This window comes from Lonchura striata, chromosome 12 (genome assembly GCF_046129695.1).
Source record: "Lonchura striata isolate bLonStr1 chromosome 12, bLonStr1.mat, whole genome shotgun sequence".
Lineage (NCBI taxonomy): Eukaryota > Metazoa > Chordata > Aves > Passeriformes > Estrildidae > Lonchura > Lonchura striata.
Genome location: NC_134614.1, coordinates 15186747 through 15200419, shown reverse-complemented (window position 1 = coordinate 15200419; position 13673 = coordinate 15186747). Strand labels below are relative to the sequence as shown.

The 13673-nt window shown below is 45.2% G+C and overlaps 1 protein-coding gene across 5 annotated transcripts in view; it reads right to left on the bottom strand.

Annotated features, from left to right (window-relative positions):
* PLXNB1 (plexin B1) overlaps positions 1–13673 on the bottom strand; it is a 77108-nt gene that overhangs the window by 45770 nt on the left and 17665 nt on the right. For 2 of the 5 annotated variants that reach the window (XM_021531427.3, XM_031505996.2), the window contains exon 2: positions 9535–9806. The exons of 1 other annotated variant lie outside the window; for it this stretch is intronic. The gene's annotated coding sequence lies outside the window, so the exon portion shown is untranslated. The remainder of the gene's footprint in view (positions 1–9534; positions 9807–13673) is intronic. 2 more of the 5 variants (XM_021531432.3, XM_021531442.3) reach the window with 2 other exon arrangements.

The following is a 13673-nucleotide window of genomic DNA, read 5'->3' as shown; positions in this document are numbered from 1 at the left end:
TAAACTACATAAATCTAAGCCCATCACTCCACATAAAAACAAATTTGCTTGCATGAGTTCAGGAAGCCAATTGTTGCCAAAATATAGATGAATATGTGGAGCACAGAGAAAATTCTGCAGCACCCAGGAAATTCTAAGCTTAGATTTCCCATTTCTGTTTCACTGAGATCCAAGAGACAATTTTTTATCTGGTTAACATTAACTAAATTGATTTTAAAAGAACTGTCAGCTAAGACTCTTAAAAAAAAGGTTAAGCTATTGTAGAATTAAAGTCACAGTCCCTGTCATGATTAAATAAGTAGTTAAAAGACAGGTATTTCCCTGTCAGATGTGGGATCTGCCAAGAACTTATTCTGCAATCTGCACTGTTCAGTATGTTCACATAAGATCTGAGAAGAGGAATATGTCTAGAAGTGGCAAATTTTATTATTTAAAAAAATAGTAATTACAATAAAATCCAGAGAAGACTGTAAAAAGAGAACACATGCACTTTAAAGTAACAGGATGTCAATAAATACCAAAACCAACAAAAAATATTCTAAATACATAAACATAACAGGATCAAAACTAGCTGTTATCACTCAAAAAAACTGAAAATCTCAGAGGTCAATTCAATACTGAGTATCAAGCAAAAAGGCAAATACAGCCTGTGGGGTAATTAGGAAAGAAAACATGTATCCCATTATGCTGTCAAATGCTGAAGGAAGTTCTGATTCCCGCATCTGAAAAAGGAGACAATAACAAAAGGGACAACAAAGATGACCAAAAGCATGAAGCAGCTTCCATATAAGGAGCAATCGAGCAGAGCAGGACTTTGGACAGACAAAGAAGCAATCACGAAGAAGATAAGGAAAAGTCAAGAGCTCTGAAACATGACAGTCAAGATGAAAAACATGGAGCTATCAATGGAGTTATATGGTTATACTACCATATTTTACAATGCAGAAACAAGAGAGCACTCACCAAAGTTACAGACAACTTTCCTAAGTCTGCTCAGGGACATTGTCACTGGATGTAGAATATTTCAAACAACATTTAAAATGCATAATTAAGTTGTAGGGCTCACTGCTGTAGGATGTCATGGAGACCAGAAACATAAACAAGTGAGAAGAGTGATTATATAAATTAAAGGAGAATAGATATAGTCAAGATCAGATGATGAGATACAGCTCTTCATGCCAAGCAGGGCCTTAAAGTGATGATGGTCATAAGCTAGGAGGCAAATGGAGCTGGGGGAGAATGAAAAAAAAAAAAAACCAAAACCAAAACAAACCCAACACATTATACATGCCCTGTTTCTTACAATCCTCATTAAAGCATCTGCTTCTGGATCTTGTCAAAGGCAGGACACTGAGCTACACAGAGCTTTGCAATTTGCCCCAGGAAGATATTCTATTTAAACTTCTATTTTATGGTACATTTATAGACTTTATTTATTTTTAAATATTAAGAATGTACTCTAGTCCTGCCTAATCACTCATTTAGAAGGCTGGCAGCCTAACCTCCCTGGCTGTTTCTGAAGGCAGTATCTCTCATGCTAACATTTAGATACCATCTAACTGAATCCTGACAGTGCAACACAAAAGTTAATGCACACCACGGGAAAGCAAATCCAGGACCAGAGCTACAGAGCACAGAAGTAGCAGATTTGAGTTAAGAGCACCCACAGTCCCTCTTTTGGGAACAGCTCTTCCCTGTCTGCCAGGCATTCGATGGAAACTCCTCACTCAGAGCGAACACAGCGGATCCGTGTGTGCGGTCGGAGCAGCCAAGCCTTGGGCAGCTCCCAGCAGAACCACGATTGCGAAAAGTAGGTCAGGACCATCCGTTCTAACCAGGGAGAAAGGAAAGCTGGAGCACACCAGACTGTTTGGTCAGGTACTACAGAAAACCTTCATCTGGGATTTCATCACTACTTCAAACAGATGTGATTCATATTTTACCGGCCTCCACCTCAAACAAGGCACACCTTCCCAACCACACTGCCCTCCCTGTCATTAGGGGCACCTCTCCCAGCTTCAGCAAGGATCCTCCTGTTCTCAGCTTTGCCTCCACCAGCTACAAAAGCCAGAATCCTATTCTGCCATAGCTGTTTTGTGCCAATTTCTATAAAGCAGAAATGCCCAGCTGCTTTATCCAGAAACAGCCAGGACGGCACACGATCTCAGTGTAATCACTTCTGCCTTAAAGTCTGTTTTCCTTGGCAGGATGCCCTGCAGAAGGGAGAGAGAAGATCTCTGCAAACAGCACATGCTTCCCAGAGGACAGGACTGTGACCCCTAACCAAGCTCTCACAGAGGCAAAGGCCACACCCCCAAGGCATCCAGCCTGGCCTTGGAGTAACCCAGCAAGAGAGAAGCTTCAAACATCCTATGAAACTCTTGTGAAAAAGCACCAGTCCTAGACTTTCACTCCAAGAGAAAACCTCATGGTCTCCATGCCAGCATTCAGCCCTGCAGGTTTGCACAGTGGAAGGGAGAACAGAGGCTCACCACAGAAGGAGTTCATGCCATCAGTGGTACAGACCACAAGCAGACACACAAGGACCACATCCCAAGCTCCACCATCCAGTTGTCAAGATGCAAATGTGAAATGTTAAGTACTGTAGCCTGTCTTGAGTAAATAATTTTGCTCTGCAGACATTGAGCAGTGCAGGGTGCTCTGTACTGTTAAAGAACTAGTGTGCCCTGGGTGGACAAGAAGAATTCTTCTTGGTGTTTTCCTTCATTTCAAATAAAATTCACTTTTCTGTCCTCCCGTAATCTTCTGGAGAACCACACATCCTGACAGCAATTTCACAGTCTTCCCCTCTCACTCCAAGAGTGTCAGCAGTTCTGGCTGTAGCTATGAATACAGGCTGTAACACGCAAATACATTTAATGCAATGCAGCCACATAAGTAGTACCTACCCCTCCCATCTAGAAGAGACACCAGAATAAACAGAACTCCACATCACTACCACAATCTGCTTGTGGTTTGCCTTCAAACCAAGATGAGGTATATTCTACCTTGTATTACTCAAGTTATGTTAAAGCATTATCAGAAATGACGCTTTGATCAATTATCTTCCATTAATTAGTGCCTCAGCCTGGAAGGTTCTCAGTCATCAGCTGTGAACTACTAGGCTCAATAGTCTGGCAGTTAGGTTACACAGGTTTGTTAGATAATGATCCAAACTGAGGTGACCAGACATTTTCTTCCACCTCAGGAAGGCAATGCCAAGGCCTTCACAAAGCCAGTAACAGATAACAACACACCATGCTGTTCACAAAGCCTGGGGACCTTCCCAAGCTTGGGAAGCTTCACACCTACATAACACATCTAAGGAACAACAGCTCTCACCACACTTGTTCAGAAGCCTGAACAGGTTGGGTGCAGACCTGAGAGCCAGGATCAACTTCACCCCAGTCTCAACAGCTCTGAACAAAGGCTGTTCCATGCAGGCTGGATATTCAGTGCTTTCAAATGGAGTCCAACATGGAATGGTGGCCCAGGAACCATCCATGAAGGGCATTCAAGGTGCACCTGGTTGGAGTCACAGGCTGGCAGCAGTCATGCAACCTTATTCTTCTACTGCACAACCACAGCCTTCCATGCTAGACACTGCCCACACTTGGAAGTTTCTTGTTTCAAGGATAAAATTCAGAGCACCAAACTGCATATAGAGAGAGGTGAGAGAACTATTGCCGAGCACAGGTCACCAGGCAATGATCTCCATACTACACTGGGTCCACAGCCTGAAGGAGTGAAAATAAGCAACAGGAAAATTAAGTGGCAAAGGAAGCAGAAGCTGGGACCCTGCAGGATTTGGTACTTAGAGAAATAAACCATGTGGAGCAAGAGTTCTCCAGTTATTTTGTTAACATGCAGACATCTAGTCATGTCTTATCCAGAACAAGAAACTGCATAACAAGAAAAAAATTCCCAGTAAGAACTTTTATAGCTTCAAGTGGCTATAAGAAACATGAGTTTCTGTTCACTCTTTAAGGAGACCGTAACTTTTTCTGGCAAAATATTTGAGCTCCTGGTTCAGGGCTAAGAAAACTTATTTGGTGCTGTCCTAGAGGCACAAGGGTTTAGAACCAGCTACCTGCTCATGAGAGCCATGAATTTTAAAGACTTTTTGGTTGAGACTGTTCTTCATCTGGTTTGCTACCCTCCCACCTGCACAGTCTGACAGTCACTGGCTGAGCAGGACTGACTGGCTCATTCTTTCCCCTTTCAGGGAAGCTCAGACCTTCACCCGAGGGTTGTAGAGATGCACTAAACAGGTCTGCAGTGCCAATCTGAAATGCAAACTGCACGAGCAGGAATTTCAGCCAGTATAACTGGCTGACTGTTGGCAATTCAAGACCTTGCTGCCTGCCAGGGTCACCCCTGGGCAAAAAAGTGCCCAGGAAACAGGAAAATCAGATTTACAGTAGTTTGTCAGGAACAGAACTGAGTTCTACAGCTGAGTGGCTGCTCCTCTGCTAGAAGGAGCAGCTAGACAGAACAGAGAGACTGGTAAGGAAACAAGGGAGAAGTATGAACATCTGTGCTAGAAGGATAAACCAGGATAGCCTGTGGTCACCACAGTTCTGTTTGCAGACTGTCCCAGTTCCAGGCAGCCCTCCTCTGTTATTTTAAACTGAGTATTCCACACACATGGCAGGGACTGTGCCTTCCTCTGGGAAAGGAAACAGTGTACTCTGCCACACACAGATAACTAATCAAAACCCCACAAAAGTGTGGCTCAGACAGCACTGTTCAGACTTACACATGGATCAAACTGAGTAATCAGCCACCCAACATCAACCCAGGAGTCCATGGTGGGGCTCACACAAATTTAGCATCATAAAAAAGTTTCAGTTTAAATCTTCTCAGGGCTTAGTGGGAAATACACTAGTTAAAATCATGGATCAACTAGGAATAGAAAAGATCACACTGGCTAAAGATGGGTTCAACCTAAAACTAATCTGGACAGACTATCTGGAGAACAGCAGACAGGTCCAGCACACACAGGAGCAAGCTAAGAGAGAATCACTGCTTGAGCCAAGCTACTGATGAAAACAATAACTGAGAAACTGAGAACAAACGAGGAAAGATACTGTGTAAATGGGGTAACAACTGAGCACATTGCTACCCTACAATGATGAGACTTAGGGTTTGGGACAGAAACTTCTTCCTGCATCAGAGTTGGCTAAATCAAGATAAAAGGGGAGCAATCAACAGGAAAGGAACTTCAGCCCCTTCACCTGGATTCTCCCTCAGCCCCAGGCCTGTCTGTATTCCCCACAGCTGTAATCTGAACACGCAACTCCTCAGCCACTCCATGGAGTAACGCTCACTACAGAACACGGTATATACACAAGACTGTTCCTGTATCCTTGGAGAGAGGCTATAGCCTCTCAAAGCACACCAACTCAGTTTTCAGTCGTAAGAGCCTGCCTCCAAGAATACACAGCACCATAGTTCCGCTACCGGTCAGCTCTGCATAGCTGTTCCCCAGGGATCACAGAAGCAAAGTTAGTCAACAAAAAGTTTTAAATCTCCCACCCCCAAAACTCAAAACAGCAGAGACTACATCTCCAGACACAAAACAACATACAGCCTGAACTTGTTCTCTTCTTTCTGAAATTAAAAGTTCAAAGGAACAACTAGGGCTGTTCTGTACTGTGCCCTCTGCACATTTGGGCAAGCACATAAAACCAACTGCAAGAGCTGGCTTTCAAGGGTGAAGCATCTAGAAGAGAGCCCTGTTTTTGAGTTATTTTTAAATGTTTAGACAGGACCTAAAATAGGACCAGTGTTTTGAGTACTTCTGAAGAGTATGAACTCACGTAGGCCATGACATTTTTAGTTTGAAAAAGCTTTGGAACAGAGGTTTTACTGTTCATGCATCAGCTTATCACCCATTTTAGCTCAAGTTAGAGTCCATTACAAAGCAAGAAACACCCTTTCAAAGGAGGGAAATTAACACGAATAAGATGTAGGCTAACAGCCAAGGCAGTCTCTGTATCTCAATAAAACCTACCACCCCATAATAGCAGGAACAGCATTTGCCACAGAGAAAAGGGGAAAGTCAGCTTCTCTGCTTACAATATTCATCTTCACACCACTTTCCCTACCTGTATAGTTTCTAGACATACACTCTCCGCCACTCTTCAAATTCAAGTCAACAGCCTGCAGACTCCAGCAGCCCAAGGCAGTGCCTTCAGCAAGCAAGAGTTGCATGTTGTACATGACAAGCAGCACAAAACCAACCTAGAACACAAGCTGTGCCAGTCTCTTTTTTTAACAAATTTATTAGCATCCTACCTCCCACCCCATGCTGACAAACCAGGCTGCACTTGTCTGGCTCTGGCCTGAAACATCAGACTGAAGCAAACCCATACTAGAACTTTACCTCCCTGAATACTCTCCCAGGCTTCAACAATGAGCAGCTCAGCGACTTCTTGGGATAAAAGTGGCTTCCATGCATTTAGTAACCTTCATTAACTCCTCTTTCTACAGACCTGTCCCATGTCCTCACATACACACAAATATTTAGCATTCACAAACATCCTGTGACAAGAAGCTTCCCATGTTAACTACACACATTAAGGACTAAGCTGTTACTTGGTTTTAAGCTTACTCCATGCTGTCTTCATGCAACACCTTATTCATACTTCTAATGGAAAAGGAGGGAAGAAAAAGCTGCTACGCCTCTAAACATTCCAGGTGATTCAGGAATTGAAGGTAACTGCCATTTATTGTTTTTCAGGTGGAAGAATCCCAACTTATTCTGTTGTGCTTTCTATGGAAGGTAACACTCACTTCTGTTAATTGTTGCTGCTGTTCCAGTTTTAAAAATTGAAGATACCTCCATTAAGATGGCAATGGTTTTCCTAAAGCTGTAGAAAACTCAACTTTCATAAGAGCTGGAGGAGTTAGTGTGATGGTTATCAAATACAGCAGGGATTCCCCAAATCTATAGTGAATTGCTCATCTGGTAGTTCTCTGTTAAAATATTCTGCCTAACTCCTTAAACTGAGTTTGTTCAAAAGCAAGTTTACTTTCAAGCCACAGCATTCAGCTGCATCCTTCTTCCAGCAGAACAGGGTGTATTTTTAAAAAACTTTCTTTCCCTGTTAAGTTTTTTGAAAATACAAATTATCTAATGGTTGAATCAGCCTACCATGATGGAGGGTAGATCCCTCACATGATTGTGTGCCAGAGCTTTATTTGGTCATACATTCTTCATGAACATTTAAATCCAGCAGTTTTTCCTCATGTATAGGCACAGTCTTTATAGATTTCCTGACACTACACAGAAAAATATGGTTACCAGGCCTTGTTCTGCAGAGTAATGTAAGAATATTTGGGTTTGGAGACTGTTTGTATCGTGACTCCCAAAAATCCTGAGTGATTTCTTTCACAAATGCAGTAACCCTAATTGCTTCCCACAGTCTTTATGAGATATTGAACTTTGTTAATAATACATGCTTAGCTGACTAAGCAACCTCAACTTTCCTGTCAGGCTGAAATAATTTTCCTGGCTTTACTCTGTTCTTTGCCAGTTTTACTATTAAGAGTCAAAAAAGTGTTTTTAAAGATGCGGATATGTAGAAGTATAACTAGAATTAAAAAAGAGAAAGAAGGACATTAAACCCAACAGAACAATATATTACCTAGAGTTACAATACTCGCTGCTAACAGCTTCTTAAAAATATAAACCTACCCCACAATTTAGGGTTTTGAACCACACACTAAGGGTTAGAAGGAACACCTCACCCCATAAATGGCCCATAACTGGTCCTGACAAAAAAAAGAACCCTTCTCCCAAGGTTCTGTGAGCACCTGAGGTGTTTTCAGAGGCAAAGGTGAATGTTTCTCCTGAAGAATTTTTGCCTTGCACACAGCACTGCAGTTGTGTATTTATCTTTATTCTTAAAAACTGGTGGTGCACAGAAAATAGGGCAGAAAATCAGTCCCTGAACTAAAAGGGAGGGAAGAGAAAGGAACAAGTAACACTCTCCTAGGTAACACCAAGTCGCTACTCCGGCTGCACAGGAATGAAGTTGAGCACGACTCAGATAATAACCGTAACTCACATTTCAGAAGTTAGTTTGTTCAGACATGATCTTTCACACTTAAAGGTACTAAAAAGCATGTCCTCTAGTGTACTTCTGCTGGGGCACTTTTTCAATAGGATCTGGAAAGAATCACCTCAATATCTCAAAGAATACAACATACAATCCTCTGGCCTCCTTATGATGTTGGGTTTTTTTATGTACCCTGAAAGCATGGATACAGAAGAGACTGGCCTGAATTCAAGTCATCTCAAGTACTTACTCATTCCCTATTTCAAACAGCTTTGATTTAGTGGTTTTACTGGAACTACCCAGAGCAATTCAAAACTGAGGCAACCAGACTCTCCAATCTTTGTACATTTGTTGTATGTATTCAGGATTTATTCTTGGACGCTCTAGATTGAAAGAGATTTTTCTGAAAACTTGCTCTTTATTATCTAAGAGTTCCATCCAGGTCTACCACCAAACTGAAATATACAGGTTGCACCCCAGAGAGGTTTGGGCTGGGGTTGCTGTCTCACTTTGTTAATTGTTTTTATTTCTGCTGATTTCATTTCTCCTAAAGTTATAGCTGCAAGTCCAACAAGCAGACATGTTTCTGATGAAGGGCTCCTGTACTCCCAGTGCTCTAACGTGATACTCATCTCCCCAGTGCAAGTCAGTGACTCATGCACATCAGCTCCTAGTATCCAGGTGCCAGGATTTCACTTCCCAGCCAGAAGTTCATGCAGACTTGCAGAACTCCAGCAACTTATTCAGTCTGGGATCTCTGGTGTACCACCCTACATTTGATATTCAAATTCCCATATTCAAATTCCATGTATTCACCTAAGGAGTGCTTCATCAGGCAAACTGACAGCGGAGTTGTAACTATCCTGTCTAACAGGAAGCAGCCTGAAAGAATTCAGTTTCAGGGAGACATTTCTTCAAGGGTCTACAGCTGTCAACACCACAAAGCTCAGCCAGTGCAAAGCAGCTCATCACACTCCATGGTAACTGACAGACAGAGATGAACATCACTCCTGCTCCAGGAGTCTGTCTTCAGATTTGGTAACACTTAGTGGCCCATTTATATTTAGTGATCACTATCAGAAACTCATGGTTTTGTTTTGGATTTTTGGTTTGTTTCTGTCTGTAGGTTAAATTAATTCACTTCTACAGAAAACTCAAAGTTCAGAAGTAATTTTTATATTTCAAGTGCAGCACCAGAGGTGCCAAGAAGACTTGTAAAAGGTGTGCAGTGGCCTGACTTTGGTAGCATTGCAACCCACAATTTCCAATCATTCTCTCAAGAAAGTTAGGGTGACAAAAGAAAAAATGACAGGCAAATATGCAACTTCTGGAGTAAATATATCTGCTTACAGCAGATATACAGAGCTTCTGTTGAAGAGATGTCTTTCATCCACAGGATTTCCCTGCATAAAGAGAATGCTCCCTTTGCAAAGGGAACAAGTGAACACTCCCACATCCAGCCACTCACTCTTTCCAGTAGACCACGTGCCTGGAGAACTCGTCCAACTAATCACAGGTGGTACAGTTGGTCAGGTGGGTTCGTCACGCAGCAGCATCCAGAGGCTGCCCAGCATGACAGTGGCCACCCTCAGGGAGATGATCAGGAACAAGGAGGAGCCCAGCAGGCTGCAGCTGTCCATGGGCATCCCAGTGCTGACTCCGGGCACATTTTGCTTACCATCTGGACTCTTGGGAACGTTGAGACACCTTCATTTCTCTTACTGAAGGGTGTGCCTCAAGCTGGAAAAAACAACAGAGCATGAAATGCAAAGACTATTTTTCCAATAAATTAAATCTGTTTCACTTGACTCCCACTGTGGTTCCCTTCCTCCGAGAAGGCATGGTCTGGCCAGCTGCACAAAGTCCAGGCAGCCCTGGGAAAACAATGGGATCTTTCTTGCCAGAACCAGCCTTCCTGTTCACCCTTCTAACCATGGCAGGGAAGACACCCCCAGTGGGTCTGCGGAGGAGAGGAGTCTGTTGGCATAGCAACTGCACACGCTAACTCTCTGCTAATGAACAGGGATAAAATGTTTTGTACTCATTAGGAAAAATACAGACACATTCCTGATTGGTGAGTAATGTCTCTGCCTCTGGGAGATTAGCTCAGAGCTGCACAGCCTGAAACAGCCTCAATTCAGCCCACTGCAGTGCTTCCCCTGAACAGCCACTCTCTAAGGACCTCACATCTCTTAAGGGAAAGCCCACAGAGCCTTCTGCAGCACTTTGCCTTTGGGCCTGAGACAGCTCAAGGCGAGAATAATGAGAAGAGGCTGGACAGGAGCAAATGGGAACAGGCACAATGGGAACACAGCCCCTGTCCCTGCAGGGGAGCCAGCTCTCGCTGGTGCCTTTGCTGCACCTGAGTCCCAAGCTACCCCGCAGCCAGTGAGAGTTTCTCTTCGTGCATCCACTGCAGGTCTGTGTTACACAGGGCTCAGATCAGTCTGGGACTCCAGCTCCCACTCCAGCCACATTTTCCAGTGCTGGGTGAATAAATGGACAGAGCAAAGAGCTGCAGAACACTTGAGAGCAGAGCTCGGCAACCATTATTAGGAGCCTAGCTGCAGAAAAGACAACTAGGGCTCCTGCCTACCAGTCTTTATTAGGATTTTGGCAATAACAATCAACAAGATCCACCATGAGTCTGGTATTTGCAGAATATTTGCACCCTGTTGTTTTACCACTAAGGTCTATAACTGGGTGCTAACCCACGCTACACAAAGCCTCTGCCCACACAGGCAACACTTCCCAAACCCTCTCCCCTCCAGATCCTCCTGCCACAGAAGCCAGCACAGCAAGTGGGAGGATCACAGTACTTCGTTCTTTGTAAAGGAGATCTGGGGCAGATGCAAAGACAGACACCCCATGCACAAGCAAAAATCCAGTCTCTAACCACAGCTTTGCCAGGCTTTTGGCATAACCTGGTCTATACAGCACAAACACAGCCCATCAGAATCAAACTGTGTGACTGCACTCTGAGCCCACAGTACATCTCTCCTTTATGCTGCTACTGGGACCCATTTGCTCACAGCAGTTCACTTTGCCTTGAATTCAAAAACTGTTGAGAATAGGGACTGCACACAGACCTCAGAGGGGACTTCGTTGTCTTTCTAGGGGCTGAACAGGCACACAAACTCCCTTCTCCCTCTGGTGGGAGATAGGTGCTGACTGGGATTAGTACCTCACGCAGACACACACAGCTCAACAGCAAACCAGGATGTTGCAAAACTCTTGCTCTCCAACAGCCCTGCCCTGCTGATGGAGAGAGTGGGATTTAGGCTCACAGGTAGCTGCAGGCTGTGCTCTGAGTACTTACTAACTGCCTTACCCAGCCTCTCAGACTTTCACCTGCCCTTTTCCTGCTCCTCAGGACTTCAAACAACTCAACTCAGCAGCTCAAAGTGATGCAGGAGGAGAAGGCAGAGTCAGCATCGGGAAGAAAGGACTCTGCTCCCTTGTGCCTTTGAGAAACCAGGGAACCCAGCGCTGCTGCTCTCCCTCAGCCACAAAACCTGGGTGTTAACCTGTGCTGTGATCTGCCCATAGGACTGCTCGGGCTTCATTTCTACTTCATGTCCTTCCAGCTGAGAATTCTGTTATTTCAGTCCTTAGGCAGGCACTTTGCACTGCCTGCAAAGCCATCTCTCTTTGCCTAAAGGAGAGAAACAACCCAGGCTCTTGCCCAGCAGCGACAGAGCCCGGCCTTGGCTGGCAGCCCCTGCCCAGCCTGCCGTGAAGCCAGATCAGCCCAAGGCCAGAGGGGCCGGGGTGCTGCTTTCCAGCCTCCAGGCATTTCACTTGTTCCAGGCGATCCCTCCCCCAGCCCTCAGAGAGGAAAAGCCGTGGGAATGGAGCTCAACACCCCGAAGCAGGCTCACCCCCGGGCGGTGAGGAGCTTAACTCCCTGCGTGCCGGCGGGCAGGACCTGGGGCATCCCGGCCCCGCCACCACAGCCCCAGCGAGGGGACACACCTGCCACTCGGCCAGCACACTCCCTCTCGCTTTCCCAGGACGCTCATCATTCCTGCAGCTCTATTTTCCAGCGTTTCCATCCTCCACCAGCTCACAGCCAGCAAGCCACAAGAGGAAAGCCCTTTTTTTCCATCTTTCCACTCTCCCAGCAGGCCCCAGAGGCTGCCCACTTAACAAAAAGTTATCTTTACCATGTCATCAAGGCACTTTTCCTCCCTTCTGCCCCACGTGCTGCGGTACAAAGCCGCCGTCGTGGGCGCAGAGCCTGCGGTCAGCCATCAGCCAGCATGTCAGGAGTTAAGTTCGCATTTCCATTCTCCTGACCTGCACCAACGCTGGCTGAATATCGAGCTATTCTTTGCAGCTTGATAAAGCATGAGAAAGCTAAAGGCCTCACACACTCCTCTTTTCACAGCTTGGCCTGCTGCCCACAAGCTGTCACTCGCTGGCACCCAGGGCAAAGAGAGAGAGGAGGCCAAACTGCAGCCAGCTGCAATGAATCACTCGCTCCCCGTCCCTCCTCCCCAGGGAGCCCGGGTCCCTCCTTCCGGCAAGGGGATAATGTCTGCTGCCTGCGCTGCCTTCTTTCACAGAAAAAGCCATCCTGGGCCGGGGGGGAGCTCCTATTGCAAAAAGCTGCTGCCACAAAAAAGCACACAGCAGCTCCCAGCAAGACTGAAGAACAAGGATTTCTGCTCAGCAGCTGGATGGGAAGGCACGGCTGCAAGTGTTCAGCACAAACACCACTTAAAAAATCTGAAGTTGGTCATTTGTCTAAATTGCAGGAAATTCTGGAGGAAGGCTCAGGCACAGAATCTGATTTGAAGGAGACTCTTTATGTCCCACTCATGCAATATTTATTTCGGGGACTGATTTCCATTCAGTCCCTTCCTGGCTGCCCTTTTCCTTCTCACTATACCCAGCCCAATTACCAGGTTTCAGTCAAGCTCTCTCAATCAACACCACTATCCCCTCAAGTTTATTTTGATGGGTTCCATCACACAAACTGCTTCCACACATTACAATTTGTTCTTCATTTTTAACACAAAACAGCAGAGGAAAATGTTCAGATCTCAGGGTCACTGGCATCCCAGACAAAAAATGTAGCCAAGAAGGCACAGAAGACCAAGGTCATCACGTGCATTTCTTGCGCTATAGACCCACATTTGGAGAGCAGTGCTTTCAAAATGTAAAGATGTCCAAGCCTTTGCAAGGTCAAGATGTCAGCTGTTTGCTTGCTGAGAAAGGGGATATTCTTCAGTAAAACACATGCAAACTCAACCCCTCTCCTTCAGCCAAAGCATGAGTTGAACAGTGGCATGTGGATCCACATGGCACTTGGATACCTCCATCCACTTGTTTCTGTCTCCTGCAAAGGATAACTTTGCTGCACAGTAGCCAGTCCCTGCTCAACACCTGCATCTCTCCCAGTACAGAGAAAGGAGCTGCAAAATGCAGTTTTATTGAAAAGAGCCCCAAGCCCTGCAAAGGCAAATTCCCATTACCTCCAGGGCAAGATGAGAGGCTGCTTTACCAACAGCATGTGCTACCATGTCCAGCATCCCTCTTCTCCCACTAGCACTATCCCAGTGCCTCATATCCCTAAAAGCCATAATCTCTGCCCCCCTTTCC